Consider the following 18,934-nt stretch of genomic DNA (forward strand, 5'->3'; position numbering starts at 1 on the left):
ATTGGTTTTACTTCCTGGAAATTATTTCAATGTGTTCAAAATTCTGTAACTAATTATGTAAACTTAATTAAAATTCGAATTCTAGTCTTTGTTAAATATAAATTAAATGTTTTTATTATTTCAATAATTATATAATGGAGTAATATTTCTATAAAAAATATCCTTTAATATGATATTTTAATTAAAAATTCTGTTTAATTATTATTTGCCATTATTATTTTCAATAAATAATGAAAATTCACGAAAATATGCTTTTAATTTAAAAAGCATCGTTTAAAAATTCATATATACTTACATAATATGAATATATAAAACCAAATGGATATCCCTTTATATTATAAATGTGAAAGTAAGGATGTTTATTTGTTTGTAACGTTTTCACGCAAAAACTAGTAAATGAAATGTTTTTAATGAAACTAAAAATTTAAAAAAGTAAATGTGAAATATTTCAGAGCCACCTTTTCTAATATACTCAATGAATTCTGACAGCCTATTTTACAATTTAAAAAATTGAAAACTATGTTTATCTTTTAGCTGCGTAAAACAATCTCTTCAAGTGTTATGGAAGAGGGATACCTGAGATCAAGAGATGTGGAGGCTATAAAGTGGTGGTTTTTACTTTTAAGGCCAGTAAAGCGAGCGAGTATCAAGCTAGTTAGATATATATGTAGGGTAAGATTTAGTACCAAGAGTACAATGTTCCTTGGTTCATTCTCCAATTTCACGATTATCGAGATGGGAAATAGTTTAGTCATATCAGCTATTACATTTGATTAATATTTGATGGCATTTAATTATGATATCATTCATAAATGTTTGTTAGTCAGTGCACAATTTACTTCCCCCAAGCGAAAGTACCACCTTAACTAAAGAAACCATGATCTCTTGGATATATAAAAAAAGTAGTTAACTGTAACCCTCGATACAGTTATACTATATAATGTGATTTTGTTTTACAACAACAGTTTTCATTTAGTTCCACCCAGTATATGCAAATATAATATTGAATGAAATTCACTTGTGGTGTTTGTAGTTATAAATATAATCATTGACTGTATAATTTTATTATTTTGGTAACAAAAACCTCTGTTACACAACCACACACATACACTTCAACCATCAGATCATGAGATCGTAGTTTTTCAGGTGAATGCGTTGAAAAATATTTATATCTATCTACCCACACGTACGCAAAATTAGATATATAGTGTGTCCCCTGATAGAGGTAACTATACTTGTAAATTTCCTTATTTTGCATTTTAAGAAAAAAAGTCATTCTTTATAAGAAGCTTTGCTTATTCTGAAAAGTATGTAGGTATATTTAAAACTTCTTAATAATGTACAGGGTAGCCAAATTTTGGAATCACTATTTTTATTTTTGATAAACTACCCTTCTTTTTTATAAGTTGTCGAAATGTTACTAAGAAAAGTTACTCGTAATTAAAAATTATGACTCTATTTAAAATATCAAGAAGATCCGTGTATTTTAATGAAAGCATCATTTTTTATTTGAACAAAAGCTCTAATTATAAAAAAACGTAAGAAAGAAAATAATAATAAATCAATTTACATGTGCTATTCGAGAGTGTAAAATTTGTGGACTAGTTTAGAAAATTAAAAAGAAAATTTATTTTCTCGGATAAATATTCAATAAGAATGGAATTGTCAAAGTTGGAAAAATCTTCTTGATATTTTGTATAGAGTCATAATTGTGAATTTCGAGTAAATTTTTTTAGTAACATTTAAAAACGAAGGGTAGTTTACCCCCAAAAAATAAAAATATTGATACCAAATTTTTGGCTGGGTTAATAGTTGAAATACCATGTATAGACAGTGTTGACTACGCAATCGTTTATTTTTTACGTCATGTAAGTAACGAAAGATAGCCACTCTTACACACAAAGTTATAAGAGTGTCTTACCTCTCACTTCTTCAATGGACATAGTTATAAACAAGCAAAGAAATATATTATACCTATATGCAACGTATAAATTAAAAATATATTTGCGAATTTACGGGTAAACACTGATGATTGTTGATAAAGTTGTTTATTTTTTTGTTAGGTAGATTTGTTACTTTTGTTCTATTTCTAACGGTTTACAAGATGGGTCTTACGGACCCTAGACCCAATTGACCTATGTTGATTATTTACGAACTTGACCTCACTTTTTACGTCCTAAACACGCTATAAAAATTTTAAGCTTGATATATATCGTGTCGACAGACGGACAGGCAGGCAGACTAAGCTTAGTATACCTTGATATATATCATATTTACATGGTATACAAATTAAGTCATACAAGGCATTCGAAAAGCATGGAAATAGACCCACCAGGAATCCTGTTGAAAAAGATGCTCCTATATGTAAAAGTAAGTTTAAGCTCCATGGCGTCAGTTTTGCGTATTACAGATGCAGATTGCTGGATACCAAATCTACCTAAGTATTCAGATACTGCACAGGGATGAGACACCAAAGGGTGTGACATTCAATTCTCATTTGTACTCACTTATACCGCGCTATACGGACGCCATAGTGCTAAAACTTACTTAATAATAAACTTACATATAGCAGCATCTTCTTCAACATAATTCCTGTATATGTGAAGAAATCGAATTCGAATGTTTTTCCCGGCGGATACGCCCGAATGTGCCTCTTTATAATATATTATATACATACCAGAATTATGCATAAACGTTTTATTGAATTAAGAGAGAGGGGTAAATCTAGATAAATATTTAATAAATGTATTACTTAAATTGTAACACATAGGTACAATCATTAATATGTATGTATTATTTAAAATATTTGTTATATAATTTGGAAAACCTTTTTGTTTAATGGTAATCCAATTATAAAATACTTCTAATGCCAGGAATTAATCCCAAACATTTAAATTCTATATTCTCGTCTATATAAACAATTTATGCAGTGTTAAAAATATTTTCGCTCTATCAACTTCTTTTTATACTATTAATATGAAATATATCAAGGTATACTAAGTTTAGTCCCAAGTTTGTAACGCTTAAAAATATTGCTGCTACAAACAAGATTTTGGTATAGGTATTCAAAAAATCACCTAATTAGTTCAATTCCGCTTGTCTGTCTCTCCGTCTGACAACACGATAACTAAAAATGAGCAATATAGGTCAATTGGGTCTTGAGTCCGTAGGGCTAATCTTGTAAAACGTTAGAGATAGAACAAAAGTTTAAATTTAAGTAATCCCACCAAAAACATAAATGTGTAAAAAGGCGTAGATGAATTCCAATAAACTCAATTACGTCAGCCCAAAAAAGTTGTGAAATCCCGTAGAGAAAAAAATTATTCGAAAAAAAATTATAAAAATGGCATAAATTTATTGAGTAACTTTTCCGTAAAGAAACATTAAAGTATTACATTAGCAACTTTTCGGTGACTTCATACCTACACGCACCTGTATAGGAGAACAAAAGATAATCGTTAACCCCCTACTATCTCCCTCCTCCCCTCTAATGTTATGACGTTATAATTTTTTCACAACTTTTATTAAACATCAAAATTTAAATTTAAACAATCAAAGTATTCTTTAGATTAAAGTCAAGCACCTACTTAACAAAGGCCTAATTTTTTTACTAAAGTACGAAAATTGTTGGTTTAAATTTCTTGTGTAAGTTTCTCCTTAGTACGTATTTATTTAATATTTTACTTCGCAAGTTTTCGGAATACAAAAAACGAATCTAAAAATAAAAAACTTGCGAAGTAAAATATTAAGCGCAACATTATAGCTCAAGTAGTTTCTGAGATATAAGGGTGTGAAAAAGGGCTATTTGACGTCCTGTATATATAGTCACAGCAAAAGCATACACATTTCACATATACATTCACATATACATCATCATACATTACACTTTCAATTTTCGATTTTCCATTTTAAACTAATCTACGATTCGCACTGCTGTGCTATATGATGTTCCTTATAAAAAAATTAACTACTTTTGTTTGAAATATTTTTTTGAAAACATTACTGTTTACCCGTGAGGGCGCAAACTAGGTTCGAACATTGTATAATATGTATTATATGGGAATATCAGTCATGTGTGTGTGACATGTATGTATGTCTGGCTATCTCACTTTACTTGCATTACGTGAAAAACAAACGATTCCATAATCAACACTATCTATACATGGTATTTCAACAATTTACTCAGTCAATTGATTGTTTTCACTTGTTTTCACTTCTTTTTTTTTCTTTTTTTTTAAATAGGGGTTCTGGTATAGTCCCAAATCGTTTTAATTATATTAATAGTTTATGAAATATAAATATTTGTAGTAATAAAATCCTACTTTGATTCAATTATTCAAGCTCAAAATTCGAAACTTCAGGAAAAGTCATACGAAACGTATTAAGTTATGCAATTGGCAATAAAAATGGTTTTTGGTTGATTAGGAATTTCAATAGTTATTTAAGAATATCCGTGTCCGATAAATTCCTGGCTGCGTTTTTTCAGACCGATAGCTTAAAGATGACGGATTGGGCTCATTTGAGAATACAGCGCTTGAGAAAAAAGTCGTATAGAGAAGTTTGGTAGACTCACCAAAAGGAAGTCACTTTCGAAATTTCAAGTATGTATTAATCATTTTACAAAGCACCTTTTCTGGCCCGCAGTCCAGATTATTTATCACGGATGTAAGACGTTTTTTTGATCCGGCTCATTACGGTGTGTATTTTCAAATTATAACCTTCAAAATTCTACGTTATATTGAAAAATGAAATATGGAATAACATACTTACCAGCAAGAAGTAATTTAATGTGATTTAAAATACAAAACACAATCATCTTGTAAATGAATAAACAGTAAATATAAAAGTTTTTTTTAAAGTTTTTTAGTATAAAATTCAATTTCTATTGAACTTTTAAATAAAGCACATTGATAACTATTCTGACTGTTGTTTGCCTTGGCCGTAAGTAAACTTTGTCTTCATAGGTATAGTTGCTATGTTGTAGACAGGTAATCTTTCAAGAAACTAAAGTGTGATCTAAAGTAAATAAACATCACAGTATAACAATTTACTCTATATATACTCGATAAAATTAATTTAAGAAATCTAGCTCTTCGGTGAATTTATGTTATGGTAATCGTAACTGTAAGTTCTGCTAAGCAAAGTGTCAAGTTTCTAGATCCTCTAGATATATAATATGATCGCAGGTGCGTAATTTTTATAATACATATGAATATACAAATGATTTTCTGAAAAGTATACCAGTTAATTTAAAAAATGCAGTTTGCAGGCTTCTACTCCATCAAACAGGAGCCAACGTTTTTTTTTTTTTAAATGAAAATATCTGATTTTTTTAGGAGGTTCTGTATCTTTGCCTCAAAAAAATTAACTCTTCTTTGAAAATTGTTATCGTACTCCTCAATTTTTAGTACCTGATGTTAAGTACTTTCATGTTACAAATTTTTCACCAAGAAATTTTGAACCAACAAGTTCTCAAAATAATAATTTTTGTATTATTTTTTATCGAAAAACATATCCAGTTGTACAAAATAAAAACCTCCAGTTTTTAGCCTTATAAAAGCGTTACCTCTGGGCAAAATTTGAAGTCTAGGCAAAAATGAAGCACTTCAAGTAGAAATTGACTGATTTTGAGTCAAAAAAATCAAAATCTGCTACAAAAAATATATAGTTCCTTTTCAAAGAACCAATTTGATCATCGTTTGGTCTAGAAAGCGCTCTCGGAAATAAAACATACTTTTTCGTCCCCACCAAAAGTTCACCGCTTTTTGGTATTCCAATCTGTTTAGAAAAAAATTAGCTGTTAGCTTTTAAAAAAATCACCCATATAAATATCTTCATACTAAAACATATATTATTATTAGTGAACCATTATTTATTTAAAAGATAAATTTGTTAGGGAATGCTTGTTTATTTGCTTCTGTTATATGTGTTAATATTGATTACAAATATACTACATTATTGTGCTGAGAATAGGACTTACAATAATAGCTAGATGTAGTGTGAAATATGTCTAGCCAGGACGTATATGAATATTGTTGCAAACAATGATTTCACAATGGTTTATCATCATCTTTCTCTTTTTTTAAATTTGTTAATGAAAATGATAGTTCGAAAGATATACAAACATATAATGTAAAACTATACAGTTTTGTAGAAAATTCTACAGCTGTTTATGGAGTATCTTTAAGACTACTTTTAACGTTGGTAGTTACGAATTGAGAATGAATCGAAATATTTTGTGATATGTGCATAATAAGAGATTAAATCAACCGGGTAACTTTTTTAAATGCTTCTTCATCGATTTTTTTGCAAAACTAATTTGAAAAATCGAAAATTCGAGGAATTAAAGGATGATATTAGGGATGCTGACTCAATAAGGAACCTCACACTTTTGAAAATTGTCAGTGGATCATATCCCATCAAATAAGCAATTTTTTGATAAACCGCATGCAGGAAACGAAAGATGCCAATTAAAAAATTGTTCAGGAGCATCAAGAAAACGATTTTGATTTGTTTGTTTGTTTGAAAGGTAATTTGTTCGAGAGTGTTCTTAGCTATGTTCAAGATGCGAGTTTTGGGATTCGAACCCAAAACAACTAGAAAGGAAGATATGTTCTTGGACGGCTGAGTAGATTTTCTTGCAACATAGCTAAGGCCATTTTAATCTAAATATCTCGTTTTTTTGCAAACCAATCAAACAAAAGTTGAAGAGTTTGACAGGAGACATCATGTTCTGACATCAGATTGGACGTAGTTCTTTGGGTTTATTTAAGAGCCAATTTAGGTAAGAGAAACGGTAAGAGAATAGCAATTTAAGTTGATCCTCATAGAAAAAACTGGCAATTTTTGTTTAACCCCTTTGTTTTGAAAAACGTTAGCTTTCTGAGGAAATGCGATTTTAAAATACATCATTATTCTATTTAATTGAAAGAAAATGCGTTTAAAGTTTCGATAATTTCGATTGATAATTGTAAGCCAAAGTCATGGCCACAAGGACAATAGATGGGCGAATGCCCTCTATTGCCTTTGTGTCCATTACATGTTTGCCATCAAACTCTGTTACTTTTGTTCAAGTTATTTTATGATTGGTTAAGTACGAAAAGAGGTATTTAGGTGTATATATTAAAAAAGGTCCAACATGTACATAAGCATATACTGCAATTTTAACCAAATTCAATTCTTTGTTTCCAATTTATTTAAAAAAAAAGTGTTTTAAGTAAGTTTAGGCTGAACGACTTATTTTCATCGCACTGTACAGTATTGTCCATTGTAGGATACAACCAGGCATCCTATACACTTAGTAACAGCGAAGCAATATAATTCTCACTTCGTTGGTAAAAAAATCTCTGAATAACGACCACATTAACAAATTGATTAATTAAATCCATTTAGTAAAAAAATGTTACAATTTAATTACCAAACAGTTGTAAGTAATTATGAACATTTAAAATGTACAATACTCGTTTTACGATACCTAGTAATTACATAGATTGGAGCACGTGACATATAAAGATCGTACTTTTTCTATTGGCATTCACAAATAGGAACCGATTATATGTATAATGAAGCATTGGAACCATATACCTATAACATATAATTCATTTTCAATACGTTAATGTAATATATTTTTTGTACCCATTTTCACATTATTTGCTATATAAAACTCATTTAAAAAAAAACGAGAGGTGTCGTGGGACACTCGGTAGGAACTATATTATTTTCGTACTTTGGTACCTTATAAATGTAGCGCTTATTTACAAGATACTTTTATAAGACATTTATCTGAAAATTTATGGTACCTGATAAAAATGATATAATTTCTTCTCTCAAATTTCTTATGGTCGCTAACCATTCTTTACTACCGTATCTATTAGACTTTAGTTTCCAACGTCAAGGAGAGACCCTATATTTTTTTATTACTTGGTATAATTAGACAAAGGATGAGTTTTTAATATAAATAAAATTCAAATTATGAATATACAACATTATATAATTCTAAACTTTTCTGAATAAATTTTTGTGTACATATACTATTTGAATAGGCTATCAAACTCTATATATGCACGTACGTGTAATATGTTTATATCATTGGATTTGTTTTATAACCACATACCGTATTGTCTATCAGATCGTTTAGGGTTTAGGGCAAAACCTCTAAATATACATTTTGTTTATTTACATATAAGAAAGTTCAAATGAGTATAGAATAGTTTGTTAGGAATTATATAGTTAAGTACTTGAATGACCGAGCTTTGCTCGTTTCCAAAATTAAAGTTTTCGAGATAAAACGATGTTTTCTAAAAATGAAACTTAGCTAGATCGATTTTTCACCCCCGAAACCCTTGAATAATCAAATTCATGAAAATCGTTGGAGCCATTTCTGAGATTACAGTTTCCGAGATAAGACAACCTTTTCTAAAAATGAAACGTAGCTCGATGGATTTTTCGTCCTGAAATCCCCCACATACCAAATAACATGAAAATCGTTGGAGCCGTTTTCGAAATAAAATGACGTTTTCTTAAAATGAAACTTAGCTATTTCCGAGATTCAAAATATATGAAACGGCAAATATATATATATATTAGCATTGCTCATTTAAATATATAAAATAAAAAAGTAAGTTAAAAGTATGTTTACAGTATGTTTACTGACGCAGTTTTTTTTTAAAGAGTTTTCAAAATCGCAATTTTCTCTGCCCCCTTCCACTGTATTTGTTTACTCAAATTTAATTTGATATTTTGAGTCCTAAAATCATAAAAATTAATTTTGGAAAATGAGCGGCATCGATTTTTTATATTATTTATTTACTGCCGTTGTCCGTTTACCCATTGTTGCCAATAATACAAAAAAAAAAAATTACAAAATGCACATATATAGCACCAAAATAATTCTACTTTTGGTGTTTCCGTGATTGCCGGATCCAAATTTGTACTTAACAAGCGAAAAACAACAATTGATTGAGTTAATTGTTAAAATATCATGTAAAGACAGTGTTGATGACGCAATCTCTAACGGTTTACAAAATGTTTCATACCGTCCCAAGACCCAATTGACCTATATTGCTCATTTACGAACTTTACCTCACTTTTTACGTCCTGAATACGCCATAAAAATTTCATCTTGATATTTCTTTTCGTTTTTGAGTTATCGTGTTGACAGGCAGACGGAACGGACAGACAGACAGACAACCGGCAATGGACTAATTAGGTGATTCTATGAACACCTATACCAAAATTTTTTTCCTTGCATCAATATTTTTAAGAGTTACAAACTTGGGACCAAATTTAATATACTATGAATATTTCATATAGACATGGTATAAAAAATGTGAAAATTCAAAATAGCGGTCGAAAAATTTATTCTTTCGCCAAAAAATACAGTACTACGTTACGAAGTATAGTCGAGGTTGTGTTCGTAGCATTCGTAACACACATTTTTATAAAAATATATTTTTTCTCATGATAAATGTTAAAAATAAATTATCACAGCCACTATGCTATCCCATTACTATTATATTTATATTATTACATAGGTAGGTTAAAATATATTTTTGATAATAAATAATAATGCTTTATAAACAACAAAATGACAGTCTAATAGCAAAATCATGTATCATTTTATAATAAACACAAGTTAGATTGTCCTTTTTGATGAAAATGTTGTTAGTGTTTAAATGTTATCTTTTCATTGAATAAGCTTTATATCCACAACTACCTTGTACCTACTACCTACCTACTATCTACCCTGCTTCTGTTTCTACTACTGCTGTTGCAGTTGCTCTGTCTCTGTATTCGTAGAAGTCGATATTACTACTACTATTTATTAACTAACTATACTAACTATAGTCATAGTATATAAATGGGTAAACATTGAATATAACTAGTCATGCCTATTAATTTTTTTACTTTCTAATAGTAAATTAAGGTTTTCATCCTGAAATTTGAAATCAAAAAGTTAATGTGAAACAATGATTATAAATCTAATAATATATGTAAAGTTTGGACCTGCAGAAATTGGCAAACCGTTGATGATCAGACAAATTTTTAAAGGAAATACAGTATAACAAATATCATAGAGTGAGTATCTGATCCAGTTACTACTAATAGTTACGGTTCTTTAGAATATCCACAAAATGTTTTCTTTCCTCTCATGAACACTATGTTCTCCTATTCATATTTTAAGTATCAAAATTGGTATCCAATTTCTTCTGTTCATAAATGTAAATATTACTAATTAAAAAACGAAATGTAGTTAGTTACTTCAATTAATTAAATACAAACAATATGTTAAACAATCGAATATTTTCAAATATACAAAAAAAAAATAAATAAATAAACACATTACAAAACTATGACCCCTACTAAAGGGGATATGAGGGAGAGGTGAATGTGGGGATGAACGATATAATATTTTTAAATATAAGTTTGGTATCAAATAAAAGGGCATGATGTGTATATTTAACATTGTAAGTCGGGGGTTTATCAAATTTCATAAAATTTACTAGCCACTTTTCAAATGTGGCAGGATACATTTAGTTTCTTCTATGTTTATATACAATTTGAAAGCATCAAAAATAGAAATAATTTCACCGCTTTTTGAAGTTTTGCTATTAGTTTTTTGTCTTTAAGGAAACAAATACTATCTTCAAAAAAACGTATAATTGGGTTATTAGGAATGGGTTTACTTCGATTACGTTTGTCATTAAAATTAACATATAGAGAAAGAAAGAAGTTAATTATTGCCAGAAAGTTATGGCCTCTAAACGTTATACCATCTACGGATGGTACCATATTCCACCTACCTTGGCTATCTACACTGAATTTATTTAGTTTAACGATATGAATCATGTCATATGCACTCAATTCATTCATATACAAATAATATTATTTTGTATTTAAAATAAATACGTGATATCAGAGATGAACAAACGAACAAACTTGGATACATTTGGATAGACTTAATTTGAGAATTTTTTTAATTTATAAATAATAAAAATTCGTCACGCAAGAGCTTCGAAATACTAAAGTGGAAACTTTTAAATAAATTTTCCTGTACAGTAATCATGTTAAACGAAAAACGACAGTATAAGAATTTTATAATTGGATTAATTTAGTATAATTTTTTCTCAGCGCAGTCGATTATGTTTTCAACACATATTTTCAAATATATAGAAAAAAAAAACTACGATTTTCTTCTACATTTTTGCAAAAACTGTAGAAACGACAATAAAAAAATACATTTTCTGCGTACCAGTACAGAATCTCTCATAAATTGATACAATAAATTTTAAAGTCTGCTACTATCAGACTTACCCTCTTTATTGAAATTGATCAATATATTTTGATCTTTATGGTCTAAATAAAAAATAAGTCATATTTTGAAAAAATTGTCGGAATACAGATTTAGGAAAATAAGGGCCGAAATCAAGGGTGCAATAGATAAAAAGTTGAGAGTATATACTGGACAATGCTTGCAAAGAAAAATTTTATGCAGGTGAATGATAGAGGCTTTTAGTTAGATCGCAATTTTAGTAATTTGATTTTCTAAAATTGTATAACATTCTACGGTTAATGGTTTCAGAATTATACGAGATATGTAACTCAGCATATCACAATCAACCAAAACAGATTCAGGGGGTGCTCAAAATTGATATTTCACAATTGCCTTTTCTGTTTAAAGTTCTTCTTTACCTTGTTAAGAATAATTTCCTATTTAAAGTAAGCAAAGTATAAGAAAGTAAAAAGCTAACTTTGGCCGTTGCTCGGTATCCATTTTCAAATGTATGTAGTAGAAATTTTTTTTATGAACAGGTAATCTTGAAAATCGGATTATTTATTGTACAGAACTTAATGTTTTTCTTTGCTTTTTTGAGAAAAACAAACCATCAATGATTGTCCAAATAACCACCTTCGTTTAAAGACATCATATGACTGAGAAATTTCAGAATACTTTAATTGAAATATTAATTAAATTGAAATATTATAATGTAGACTTTAAAATAGGGTATTCCACTATTTTTGAAAAAGTACTTCAAAATGTTGATTTTGCTAATAAAAAGCCACCAAAAATTTATTTCGGAAAAATACACACGCTTTCTTGCCAAAAACTTAAATTAAATTTTAAACCTTTTTTAAACTGTCAAAAACGCGGGCATCCAATTTGATGACGTAATATGGGTATCACTATACGAAATAACACAAATAAGTTTGAAAGATATATTCATAGACATCTGATTATAATAAATATAAATACTTATTATCTATGTATACATTATACCCAACTGTCTACACTGAACTAACTGATGGTCTATGACTCATGCCGCTATGACATCACAGCAGGGCTTACCCGTGTTTTAGGTCACGTGATATACAGTTTAAAAATTACGATTTTTATTTTAAAAGAAAATTGTGCTTTTAAGTATATTTTTACATAAATTTTAACTTTTTTCAAATTTCATGATTTATTTTTGACTAACGATCATACTTTTTTTGTGGACTCTGTACAAAATACATTAAAATATAATATATAGGTACTGAGTAGGTTCTATACCATTGCTAGTTCATTATATTCGAATTGAAGAAGAAAATTACATAGAAAATGAGAGAGTTTTTTTTTTACTCTCTTTTTCATTTACTTGTCTTATTTTGTTATTATGATAAACTGAAAAATGTATTTATAATTACAATTTAACATTGTGACATTTATATAATTTACACGTTTTTTTTTCTTTCTTTTTGAAGAAATAAATTTTCTTTCCATTTGGTTTTTTATCGATATTATAAAATTTTAATCATCTTTAATTTAAATTTTATTTCAACACTTTGTCATTGTTGTTATCTTCCCACTTTTAATGATTTATTTTTTATCATTTAATAATTTTCAAATTATATTATGTTTATTATAATAATATTATTATTATGTCATATATTGTTCACTGAATAATGCATGAAAAAGATAATTATTAAACTTTTTTCAAAAAATAGGGCATTTTTATTTCTGTTGGTGATATAAGTATGTATGTATATTTGGGTTTTTATACCATTTATATGAAATATATCAAGGTATACTAAATTTTGTTCCAAGTTTGTAACGCTAAAAATATTGATTCTATAAACAAAATTTTGGTATAGATGTTCATAAAATCACCTAATGAGTCCATATCCGGTTGTCTGCCTGTCTGTATATTTGTCCGTCTGTCATCATGATAAAACGAAAAAAGATATCAAGTTGAAATTTTACAGCGTGCTCAGGTCGTAAAAAGTGAGGTCGAGTTTGTAAATAAGCAACGTAAGTCAATTGGGTTTTGGGTCTCTAGGACACATCTTGTAAACCGTTAGAGATAGAACAAAAGTTTAAATGCAAGAAATGTTCCTTATAAAAAAATAAACAACTTTTGTATGAAACATTTTTTTAATTTTTTTCTATAAGTTTTAATGAGTGATACATATGGCAAGGAATACTTTTTCCTTAGTTTTCGTTTTAGTACAAAATTTTTTATGTATTTTTTACAACAAAGTCGTTTCCAATCAAAACCACCTATTTTGGACTTGAATACAAAGAACCAAACTATTTACTTTTTCTATATACTTAATGAAACTATATTCTTCTCAAGGATGGATTTTAATAGTTTCTGGAACACAGTGTATATTGCTATTCTAGGAAGTGGATTTTATTTATAATACTTGTCAAGTCTCATTTCCCTTAGATAAATTTTGTAAATACTTCCATCCTTTTAGTAATAAATATAATAATTTTTTTTTTTTTTTGCATATGGCTGTATAAAACGATAAACAATAATTTATTTTCCGCTCGTACATATATTATCATCTCTTAAATAAGCATCATATATATAAATTTGAATATAGTAAATCGAATATAAACTCTAATATGTATAATAAATATGTATATCCATAATCATAATACTTATAAATTGTACACATACCTAAAGCACGCATGAAAATAACATAATCCCTCCTCCCATGAATCCCATAAACCTTTTATCTTTTTAATCTTGATTCCTTAACATACAAATGTATATCCTCCACATTTTATAATAATATTATTATTATTATTAACAGATAGAAAATCCGTTGAAAACTCTCTATCAAGTTTTTATTAGGTTTGCCTTCATCTTCAAAACATAAATATTGAGATGCTACTCTCAAAGAAGCAATTCTGTCATTCTAAGTTAACTAGACTCCAAAAAAACAAACAACGTAAATAAAGTGTATAATAAGGACATCAAACTTCCTATGCCTATGATTGAGTTATAAACATCCGTGGCTGAGTTTTAGGCGTCTATCTGGGTGGAGTCTAGTTATCAGTCGTTGCATAATTGTAATGCGTATCAGGCTGTCTAAGTGATTGAAAACATGTTTTCAATCACTATTAATTTATTGAAAATACACAAAAATTGAAAACAAAAGACAGCCTGATTCGCAGTACAAAGTACGCAATAACCGAGGGGACTAGACATCGCCAATAACATGCAAATATCGACTACTCTCATTTCTTTGTTAGTTTCTTTTTCCTAGAGTAACGAAATCAGGAAGATGTGCCTTATCTTTTGGTGTTTTAGAGCGCCTTGCGCAAGACGATCTTGAACAACGCTGAATGAATAGTAAGGACAGTTATCTCACAGGCACAGTCACAACGTCGGTATTGTTTATCACCATTCCCAGATATGCCCACTGTCGACAGTGAGATGAGTTTGATACCCTGCTCGAAATTAAAATTTCAAATTCGTTTCTAAATCATAATATCATCCTCGTTTCACTATACGTTGATTAGAAGAGGTACAATGTCGAAAATAGGTCACGGTCTGTACATTGTGAAGACCGTGAGTTCATAATGAAGAGAAATTTTGGTGGCTCTTTTTATATGACTTCTCGAGTATAATTAAGTCGATTTCCATAATTTCAATATTTAAGCCACGGTTAATCCTTCAAATCTCTAGATGACCAAACTTACATTTATCAAGCCTGAAAAAAGTTATAGGCTCATGGTTTATGTAGGTCATATGTATAGTTTTTTTTTATATTTTTTGACAGAGAACATCGAATTTGTGAAAATGTACGGTTATTATTATTATTATTATTATTATTATTAATATGAATTGTTATAAAACGGCTGCGTTATCGTTACCTATAAATTCAAATTATAAGTCAGAACAACATCGTTTTCATATTACATTTGTGTGCTATATAAATATAAAATTTATTTATTCTATTGTTGTTGGTATCTATATCGTATAGATATCGTTTTGTTGTACGTTTAACAAAGTCAATTAACAATTATGGGATTACATATTAATAATATTCATGGGTTTGTTGGAGTGTTTTCAAGCTGAGAAGTAAGCTTAGTAGATACATAACCATAAGAAGACACATAGTTATAAAGATATTAGTTTTTTTATTATTATTATTATTATTATAATAGTCAAGACAATCGAGATGTTAAGCAAAAACTTAGGTGAAGAAGATGAAAATTTTGTTATATGTAGTTCACAGGTTGTTAAAATAATAATTTAAATGACTTGGCATCCTGGATTGTCAGCAAAATTTGGAAATTTGACAATGAAATGAAATATCTGATTACGATAAGTACTTTTATCATATATCTGTTATATTGTACAATAATCTTCCCGGAGACTTAAAAAATATAGAGAGCATGCCGAAATTTAAACGTGAGCTGAAGAAGCATATTGTAACGTCGTGCCCATATAGTTTAATTTAATTTATTTAATTTTCATGTTGACTATACCTATGTACGTTTGTATCTTATGGTGAAAATAAATAAATAATAATAATAATAATAATATATATTTCGAGTGTGTAGATGTTAGTGACTGTCCTAAACTGACGGACCGATTTTAATGAAATTTTGTGTGTGTGTTCAAGTGTATCCAATGATGGTTTTAAATTTCAATTTCTATTCAATGGAGGAATTATTTATTATGAAAATTCAAACTTCGCATGTACTGTGTATGGGACAGATCATCTCTTTCAAGGATCAGACGGACAAGGCAATCAAATGGCGAACAGCAAAAGCTGGAAAAATACTGGTCACTCCAAGAAATCATGAATGCCAGCGACCTTAGCATCGGTACAAAATGGAAGGTTTACAAATTTTGCATTCTACCTTGCATCACATACGGCTGTCAAACATGGTCTCTCTCAAAACACCACCGAGATAAGCTGCAATGCTGTCAAAGAGCGATGGAGAGAAGCATGAAAGGCATCAAGAAACAATACAGAAAACGAAACACCTTTATAAGAGCCAAGACAAGAGTTATGGATGTATACTTACGAAGATAGATCAACTGAAATGGAGATGGGCAGGTCACATGATAAGGAGTACCCAGGAAAAGTGGGGTAAAATTGTGACCGACTAGTATCCCAGAGATGGGAAAAGGAAACGGGGAAGACTATTTAAAAGATGGGAAGATGAATTGAAGCTCACAGCGGGCCCTTATTAGAGAAAGGTTGCCAGAGACAGAGGACAATGGAAAATGTTAAAGCAGTCCTTTACTAAAAGGCACACTGAACTTAGAGACATCCTCTAAAAGGGGAAAACATACACTTAAAAACAGACGGAATATTATATATATTTTAATAGTATTGAGGTATTCGTTATTATCATTCAGGTATTGTGAATGCGTATTTGTTAGAGCTATATGCGAGCGCATCGAGCTCCACTGCCGAAGGCCAAGCTAAAGGCCTAAGGTCAGATCGTGGCCTATCCAACAGATAGGTATAGCGGGATACGTTTAACGGGATTCGTTAAGCGGAATGCTCTTAGCAGGATGGATTTAGCAGGATGGGTTTTAGCTGGTAGGCTAAGCATAGTATATGTAGTAATGAATTCAATTTACGTTTCCAGGTCCACTAGTCATTATGTGCGAAACCACAAATTTTTTTTCTAACGAAAAAAGTATATCACTATAAATCTGATGAAATAAGAAAGAGAGCTCAAGGAAATCATAATCTTACATCTATGGCCTACTAATGGCCTACTAAGTTTTCATTTTCAATACATAATTTTCAGTTCAACATGAATATTTGACTCTATTGCCTGTACTATTAGGTATATTTGTTGATTTGTAAAAAGACTCGAGAGAGATTTGTATTATAATTTCATACTATTTCCTTGTAAAATTTGAATAAGAAAATTGTTGGTTATAAAAATATGGAAAAAACATCTGGTTTTGGCAAAACATAATTTTAAATTTCATAAAAAGCTGGTTTGAAAATTTGAGAGGCTGTTGTCAAAGTTTTTATAAATAGGTAAAAATTAAAATTTATTTATTCATAAACAAAATTTTGCTCTGCTCTTTTTAGAAAGGTATCGTTGTAAAATAATAACACGAAAATATAAAATGTTTGAAACGGTCATAAAAGAACGTTCAATTAAAATATTCTAAAACACATTATATGCTAAATGTATCTCCAAAAACCATTTACATATTTGTTTTAAATTTGTCAGGTGTAGTACAGCATTTTAGTGTAGTTTAATGTTTTTTTAATTGTTCAAACGTTAATTGTGCAAAAAATACAATGATGTTTATTTAGAACCTTTTTTTCGGTCATAATAAAAATAAAGTCATTTCTATTTGGACCAATAAAAACAAAACATGGATAATTTTGGTACAAAAAATAGTTTTTGGTAGAAAAGGCTAAAAATTAAGCCTCTGCGTTTTATCATTACAATAATCCAGGAGAAAAGTACTATCATGTATTATTTTATAAAAAAATTCTATGGAACAAATTTGTTAAAAAATTAAATCAAACCGTGATTATAAATCCAAATCCAAAATTTTACATTTGCCCTAACAAACTAAAAAATTTGTCGATAATCTTCAAAATCGATTCAGTTTGGAAAAGACATGACATATAATTTTAACATATTAATAATTACAATGAAAATGAATGGTCAAATAAGCATGGCTCAATTCATATCTAAAAGTAAAATGGTAAAATAATTAGGTAATTCAAAACAATAATTCAAAACAATAATTCAAAAGAACAAAGTCAAGTCAAATATTTCAATTTTAATTAAAATATTTCCAAAAATTTGTCCCAAAACATGATAGCTCTCTAAATATCCTTTTCATTTCATCTGATGTCCTTGACCATCACTTTAATATTGATTTAAGAAGGAGTCTGTGCGTCTGTGTGTTTCTCAGTGGCATCGTAGCCCCTAAAGGGTCGAACCGACTCGCTTGAGAACATTTTATAGCAAAGTTTCCAAAAATCGATTTACAAGGAATAAATCGCATTTGTCGGGGATTTTTTTTCATTTTGTAAATTTCACTTGTTGTTCTCAAAGTGAATTTTTTTATTCATAAACTGAATATTGCAACATTAAAATAACGATTTTTGACTTGTGAAAATGAATTATCATTTCATTTTCTTATAAAAATAATATTTTTCCCATTCTAAATATTCCTTTTTTCACAACTTACACATATACATACAAACATATATATATTAATATACATTATTTATAAAAAATAAAAAGTAATTTAACAAAGAAAATAGCGGAAATGTAGGAAATAAGATTCGTTGATGAAGAAAATGACTAAAAAAGAGAATGAAAGATATTTCAGCTGAAAATTACATTCCTGTAAACGAATACATACATACATACATACAGATTGTCACGTTTTGTATGTCAAATAAAATATTCATGACATGAAATATTTACATTTGTTTTTAATATTTTGTGACAATCTCTCTATCAACATTGCTTGGGAAACAAGTGAGATAATTGATTTTTTAAATATTTATAGACAGTAACGCGATTACCCTTGTTACATTGTTTTGTATCCTAATTAACCTGGAGTGTGCCACTTTAGTGATTTGCTGTTTTTAAAGCTTTTTTTAAATTTGCTTTTATTAAAGCATAAAATCATTTTTATGATTGTTAATATTT

The 18,934-nt window shown here is 28.9% G+C and overlaps 1 protein-coding gene across 1 annotated transcript in view; it reads right to left on the reverse strand.

The window, feature by feature from the left end:
- LOC123298772 (Down syndrome cell adhesion molecule-like protein Dscam2) overlaps positions 1-18,934 on the reverse strand; it is a 76,600-nt gene that overhangs the window by 52,410 nt on the left and 5,256 nt on the right. The gene's annotated exons all lie outside the window — the stretch shown is intronic.

This window comes from Chrysoperla carnea, chromosome 4, assembly GCF_905475395.1.
Source record: "Chrysoperla carnea chromosome 4, inChrCarn1.1, whole genome shotgun sequence".
Taxonomy (NCBI): domain Eukaryota; kingdom Metazoa; phylum Arthropoda; class Insecta; order Neuroptera; family Chrysopidae; genus Chrysoperla; species Chrysoperla carnea.